The sequence below is a fragment of the Mandrillus leucophaeus genome, unplaced genomic scaffold (genome assembly GCF_000951045.1).
Source record: "Mandrillus leucophaeus isolate KB7577 unplaced genomic scaffold, Mleu.le_1.0 Scaffold464, whole genome shotgun sequence".
Taxonomy (NCBI): Eukaryota; Metazoa; Chordata; class Mammalia; order Primates; family Cercopithecidae; genus Mandrillus; species Mandrillus leucophaeus.
In genome coordinates, this window is record NW_012104965.1 from 3,109,114 (window position 1) to 3,116,929 (window position 7,816).

General features: G+C 38.4%; 1 pseudogene across 1 annotated transcript; it reads left to right on the forward strand.

Moving 5' to 3' along the window:
* The first annotated feature begins 1,960 nt into the window (after nucleotides 1-1,960).
* On the forward strand, nucleotides 1,961-4,564 carry LOC105550112 (annotated as a pseudogene). Its single transcript, XR_001007648.1, has one exon. The product of XR_001007648.1 is annotated as an ATPase family AAA domain-containing protein 1 pseudogene (transcript).
* Nucleotides 4,565-7,816: the final 3,252 nt, after the last annotated feature.

The following is a 7,816-nucleotide window of genomic DNA, read 5'->3' on the forward strand; positions in this document are numbered from 1 at the left end:
TTCTTTTTAGATGGATGCTTTCCATTTTAGGGGCACTCCTTTTTCTCCTTGCCAAACTGATGAAAATATCCCAACCTGTTAGAATACTATTTTATCTTACTTCTCTGAAAGCCATCAATTTTTCTTGCATTATATTTGCTTACATTCAGAAAATGACATTTCTATCTTTTCTTTTGATTCTAGGAGTTTTTTTTATTACAGTCCTGCCACCCTATATTCCCTGCCTAAAATACTCTATTCTTTGGAAACCATCTAATGTAAATCTCAAGAAAGGGCCACTAATGAGCTAAAGATTGACATAGTAATTGTTGTTTCAATGAGAACAACATTCAGAGAGTGAGGAGTGTGCATTTCTCTTACTTCGTTTCAATAGTAGCAATCAAACTTCTAATTAAAATTAGGCCCGCAATTATTTCTAAATGATTTTGATGACTTCATTAATCTGCAGTGATGAGTTACCTCTCTAATATTTAATATCCTAACAAGGCAAGCCACGTATTATTAAGCTCAAGTCAAATTTCAGTGAGATCTCTATTTCTGGACACTAAGAATCCATTGCTTCTCTTGTATGGTGAGGGGCATATTTTCAGAAACAGTTCATGTCCTAAATAGACTGAACATTTGTCTCATATTGTAAACTTCCAGAGGGCAGACAACAGTGGCAGTTGTAATGCATTTTAGCTCCCTCAAAGGAGCACTAAGGGGAGGTGAAGAAGCTGCTCATCAACTCTCCCAGCCACTCGGCTGGAACTCCTTGGTTTTGAGGTTGAAGTAGCTGCTCTCAGAGGCTAGTGGGACCTCTTTTATTCCTGAGGGGAGAGTTGCCCTTTTGTAGGAATCACATCTTTAAAGAACAATTTTATTGTAACATGCTCAGAGGTTGCTTTTATCATAGTCCTGTCCTTGGGGATTCTCATCCGTGATCTCATGATGCTCCTAATCTTTACCTCCAATCCTATCTTCTCTTTTGTGATCTGGACTCAACTGAAACTGTCCTTATAAATTTTATAAAATTTATCATAGAAGAAGGGAGGGGGAAGAAACCAAAATAAACCAAGCTTCCAGCACATTCAGCATTAATGATTAGGTCAGCTTGCTCTCTGACCTGCTTCCTCATGGTTGTTCACAGCCTACTGCCACAGAATCACATAAGCCCTGTCACAGATTATGGCTCCCCTTAACTGCTTTATAGTCAACAACCTAAACACTATGAAATATTAAATTTACCCATTTGAGGTATTCTTTCAAGGCCTGCATACCAGTGAAATTACTGACATCAGCTGGTCTGAAGGACCCCAAGGGAAGCTGACTTACCCAAACAATGCAGTTTCCACATCCTGATGATTTCATCCTTCTTGCCCCAACCAATGAATGGCCCCAATTTTTCATCCCCTTGCCCTCCAAAAATCCCTTTAAAACCCCGACCCCAAACTCCTTGGAGAGATGGATTTGAGGGTCTTCTTCCATCTCCTCAGCTACCCTGAGATCATTAAACACTTTCTCTGATGTAAACCCAGTTGCCTCAGTGTATAGGTCTGTTATTATGCAGCGGGCATATGAACTTGGTCCTCTAACACAATCATCCAACTCATTTCTAAACCTCACTTGAATAACAAAGAATGAGGGCTTTGTCAACCCATTTTCTTTACTTTAAAATATGTTCATTATTGAGGAATCCCAGTTACCTATGTGAGAAAGTTGAGGCTCCGGGCTTCGCAGAAAGTCTCCGGCCAGCAGGTAGCAGGTTAAGCAAACACCGGCTGCAGGAATTTGCTCTTGCTCACCGTTTCTAAGACTGGGAGCACGCCGCATTCTCGCTGGCGACCGGGGGTCGCGCATGCTCTGTGAGAGGGAGTGGGTCGCGGCTCCCACCAGAAGTGTTCTCTCTCAGGCTGCATTTCCTTCCTGTGCGAGGCCGGCTGAGGGCATTTCTCTGGCTGCTTCTGCTCCTGGGTTAACAATCAAGATGGTACATGCTGAAGCCTTTTCTCGTCCTTTGAGTCGAAATGAAGTTGTTGGTTTAATTTTCCGTTTGACAATATTTGATGCAGTGACATACTTTACTATCAAATGGATGGTAGATGCAATTGATCCAACCAGAAAGCAAAAAGTAGAAGCTCAGAAACAGGCAGAAAAACTAATGAAGCAAATCGGTATGAAAAATATGAAGCTCTCAGAATATGAAATGAGTATTGCTGCTCATCTAGTAGACCCTCTTAATATGCATGTTACTTGGAGTGATATAGCAGGTTTAGATGATGTCATTACAGAGCTGAAAGACACAGTCATCTTACCTATCAAAAAGAAACATTTGTTTGAGAATTCCAGGCTTCTGCAACCTCCAAAAGGTGTTCTTCTCTATGGGCCTCCAGGCTGTGGTCAAACGTTGATTGCCAAGGCCACTGCCAAAAAAGCAGGCTGTCGATTTATTAACCTTCAGCCTTCGACACTGACTAACAAGTGGTATGGTGAATCTCAAAAATTGGCTGCTGCTATCTTCTCCCTTGCCATAAAGCTACAACCATCCATCATCTCTATAGATGAAATAGACTCTTTTCTATGAAACTGTTCAAGTTCTGACCATGAAGCTACAGCCATGATGAAAGCTAAGTTTATGAGTCTCTGGGATGGATGGGATACTGATCACAGTTGCCAGGTCATAGTAATGGGAGCTACCAGTCGTCCTCAGGACCTTTACTCTGCTATAATGAGAAGAATGCCTACAAGATTTCACATCAACTAGCCTGCTTTAAAACAGAGAGAAGCAATCCTGAAACTCATCTTGAAAAATGAAAATGTGGATAGGCATGTAGACCTGTTAGAAGTTGCCCAGGAAACTGACGGCTTTTCAGGAAGTGACCTAAAAGAGATGTGTCGAGATGCTGCCCTCCTCTGTGTTAGAGAATATGTTAATTCTACATCAGAAGAAAGCCATGATGAAGATGAAATTCGGCCTGTTCAACAGCAGGACCTGCATCGGGCAATGGAAAAGATGAAGACATCAAAGGATGCAGCATTTCAGAATGTTTTAACACATGTTTGTTTAGATTAAGAGTAAAGATTATTTGTACAGTTCAGTGATCTAGTTTGGTGTGTCCTCTTAGCAGTCAGTGGAAATAGAATGGAAAGAGTGTTCTTTAAACAATGAGGGAGCTCAATGTTTATGGTTTTATACTCTGAATTCTAAGTTATTGAGATATAGTTGTTACATAAGTGGTATTACTGTTTGTCAAAAATCATGAGGAGGAACAGTTGAATCCAGCCTGAACATGGGTGCTTGTGTTTGACCTCTTTAGCCATATATTGTACAGCCTTATAGAATCTAAGCTGGTCTTAAAGTCATAAATGATTCATTGGGTCATTAGTGAGAAACAGGGATGTGGTTAGGTGCTGGTTCCTAGACATGCGAGTATGCGTTTGTGTGTATGCGCATATGTGTGTGTATATTAAATGTATATATCCACACATTTTATATTGACATTCTGTAGATATGTTTGAATACAGAAACCTTTTTTACCCCAACTACTGAATCCAGGAGTACCAAATAATATATAGTAAAACTAAGATTTAAGGTTGTGTCAAAAAGGTACAGTGATTCAGCCATTTGCATTTGTCATTTGTTTCAACCTTTTTTAAGTTGAGTGTTTTTCTTTCTGCAGTTGATTAGTTGGATCCTCCACATCTTGCATATATACATGGGCTCAATTATTATGTTTGTCAGGATAATCAAATAAAAATATTAGTTTGTGATCAGCATTGAATGGTTGTTAGGCAGTCATGTGCTCAATACTGATTTCACCTCTTTCTGTAAGTACACTGAGTATAAACTTTTTAAGTTTAAATTGATTTACATGAAAGTGGATTAAAAGACTTTTCAAAAGCAAAGGTTTGAAAAACCTCAGTACCCTTTAATACATGTACATTTCTTTACTTTCTTCATTTAATGTAACATATGTCTGTTGTAACTATGTTTCTTAAATATTATTTTAAGGTTATGTGTTCTTTAATTATGGTCAAATATAATTTGGTCACCAAAAATGAAATAATAGTTTAAAACAAGTAGCTGTTACTAAGTGTGCTAAAAATACTCATTTTGTAATTAATTTTACTTTTCTTAGTATATTATAAATTATACCCTGGTCAAGTACAAATGTACACATCAAAATGCCCATATTGTATCTATCTGTAGTCATTTAATGTGAATTATATGTCAAATTTTTTTCAATATTTTACTAACCAGAATTCTGTTATAGGCACCTAAACATGCAGCATGAGGAAAATGGCACAACACAATCTTGAGGTGCCTTCTGAATCATCAGATTAAATTATGCTTCATATGTTTTTGATTTTACTATACTTATTTAAAAACTCTCAATCTTTATTCATGTGTTACTGGATTAATTTATCTGATAATGTCTCTCACAACAATCTATAAGATCATTTATTCTTTGGTTGTACTTTGAATGGAGGGGTAGAAGTTTCAGGTGAACACTGGATAACAAAAAGCAAGTTAATGGAAGATTGTGAAGAGGATGGAAAAATTGAATACGAGATGCCAAAAATGGAAAAAAGTGTCCCATTTTTAATAACTATATTATTATAGTTTTATAATTATATAAATGTGTAATAAAGGGGTCCCTCTTTAAAAAAAAAAAATAGAAAGTTGAGGCCTCTTTCTCAATTTCTTTTTTTTTAACCTCTCATAATTAATCAATGATCAAGTCTCAATCCTTCCATCCTTTTAACATTTCTCTGTCCTCTCCATTACTTCATTCCTGACATTAAAAAAAAAACTTAGACCATTATCATTCAAAGTACCTCTTGATAGCTGTCTCCCAAGCACTGCTTTCCTGTTCCCGATAGTAATCTAAATGTTGTTCCCATATACACCTTTCCTGTATATGACCTGGATAATTCAGAAAAACCTATTCCAACCCCCAACTTCAGGGACAGGTCTGATTGATTGAATGGCAATTCTACCATCGTTATCCCAAAGAGTGGTTCCTAAACCTAGCTTTTCATATTCCCATGAACAAAAGATTAGATGAAGAGCACATAATCCATTTTACCAATGAGATGCAAGGGGACAACTGCTGGAAATTTTCTGAAGACTTAAAACCTGAATTAATTCACCACATGAGGAAAACCAGCCAGAAGATAAAGTATAGCCCAGGAACGAAAGGGAAATGGATCTGAGACAGGTGCTTTAATCCATCTTCAAAGCCCACCCTACTTCACTACTTTCATTGCATGAGCCAATAAGTTTACTTATTTATTAACAGAATTGGACTTGGAATATCTCTCATTTGCAACATAGAAATCTTAACTATTGATTCTCTGTCACTATGGTTATCACAACAGTCTCCCAAGTTATTTGTCTATCTATGGTATAAGCCCCTAATGCTGACCACTCATTCTCTTGACAGTGATCTTTTGAAAAACTTTTCAAATCTGGTCATGTGCTCCCTGCTTAATCTCCTGCCATGGTACCTTATCATCTTTAGAATAAATTAAACCTCATCAACCTGACACACAAGGTCTCAATTATTGAATTTTTTTCTGTCTCCCCAGTCTCATATCTCCCTTCTTCTGAATGTAAATTCTATGCTCTAACCCTGGTCAAATGATTAGGGCTCCCAAAACACAAGGTTATCATTCACCTCTTTGCCTCTGACATGCAGGTTTCTCATTCTAGAATTCAATTTATCTCCATTCTCTTCAGCAATCACCTATTTTGAACCTACATTGTATCCAAATGTGTGCAATGCGCTGGCAAAGTTATTTTCTCCTTGCTTACCTGATGCCACCCTGCTGTAAAACCTGTCTCCTCCTTAGAGAACTGTCCTTTCTCCTTTGTTTCATGCTTCCTTTCTTGTTAACACATATACTACTGTTTTAATGGTTTGTTATAATTGGCCTCTCTTTAATGTCTGTCTTAAAGTCAAGATATATTTATTATTTATCTCCATATTTCGAACTTCCTAAGGTCAAGGTTAGTATATTGATTTATTCACACAATTGAGCAAATAGAAAACCAGATCGTTAAAACTGGGAGTCACATTAAGTATGAGCTAATACTAAGAATGAGTGAGGTGACCTACTGCCTGCTGAAAAATGGCCCCTGATACTTGGCTTCTATGTAAGAGGTGCCATAGCAAGTGAAGTGGCTGATGGTGATTGGAGAGCATGTACAGATGCCAGAGACATGCACATCTCAGCTCAGATCATTGCTGGGAGGTAAATAGGCTCCATGTTTCCAGCACATCTAATGGTCGTTCAAAAAAAGAAAAGAAAAACCCACCACAGAGGGCCAATATGATTGGCCTCACCTTTATGGACTAAATATGTCCAGGGCCCGATAGCATCCTCCAATTTATTCCAGTCTCATTTTGCAAGTGAGGAAACCAAAACCAGAACCAAAACACAGTTTCCCCTAAGAGATCACTTGATTGAGAGTACATGCCTCTCCTGCACACTCTAATGGACGCTGCACATTTAAAGATTTAGAGGAGCTTCTTTATCTGTATCCCTCCTCCATCACAGTGCATGTTCTATGAATGTAGAGAGTTCCCTTGTCTTTCACCTTCCACAGGACCAGGAACGCAGTGCTCTGGAAATACTCCTTGAATGGATATTAAATGGAAATCATGCTGCTGTCAGACAGTATTTGACCCTTGGCATCATCACCACCTTTAACATGTAAATTTGTAGATCCACTCAATAGGACATTTCATAAAACTTTCCTTGCTGAACTCTTGAAAGTTTGGAGTGGAATGGATGGTACATCTTAAGGTACTGGGAGAGTTATGTAGATTAGTCTCTGCTACAAGGCATAAAGTTGACATAGAAGAATAACGACTTGTGTTAGGCAAAGAGGAAGAAGCATCAGTTATAGAGGTGGATATGGAGAGCTTCCTTAACTGAGTGACCATGTGTATGTAGGGTTCTGACAAATAGAGAATGAACTGTTGGCCTGAGGAATTGGTGTGCCATCTCAACAAATGTTGGGCATATATTCACAGTGTCTTGCTGCACTCATTTTTGCCTCCATGAGCATCTCTGTACTAAGTAAATGTGTAGGGGAGATTTTCCTAGCTGTCAAAGGCAGAATAATGGCCTGCTACATATCCATACCCCAATCTTCAGACCCTGTGACTATGTTACGTTACATGGCAAAGAGTAATTAAGATAATGCATGGAATTATTGTGGCTAATCAGCTGACCTTAAAATAGGGAGATTATTCTGGATTATCCAGATAAAACCAATGTAACAATAGAGTCCTTATAAGTGGAAGACAGAGACAAAAGAACCAGAGTCAGGTGTAAACTAAAAATAAAACTCTAAGCCCCAACCAACTGTACAAACCCCCTCTTGGCTAAGAAGACACCATTAAAAAACTTGAAAACTGACAGGCTAGGAGGTCAAACACACCTGGTTATACTCCCTTCCTTTTGGAGTTTAGCGAAAACAGTGTTAAACCGGAGATCATAAGACTGACAGGACAGACTATGTGGCAGTCAGATATCAAACTGCAAACAGGACTTAAGGCCATGCCAGGCAAGGGTTAAGTCATTCACCCTTACACTTAAAAAATAAATTATGTTCTAATTGTCACAAATATTTCCTTTTTCTCTAGCAAGTGGCTAAACAAATACTGGCCTTGAAATAAGCAATGTTGAAACTTTCCACTTTACCAATCATTAGACACTGACTAACTGAGGGCCCCCGTTTCACCAGCCCTAACTAAAGCTTTGATTGGACAAGAGACTGATTTCAGCGACTTTCTCCCGATTAGAAGACCACTGACCATGGATA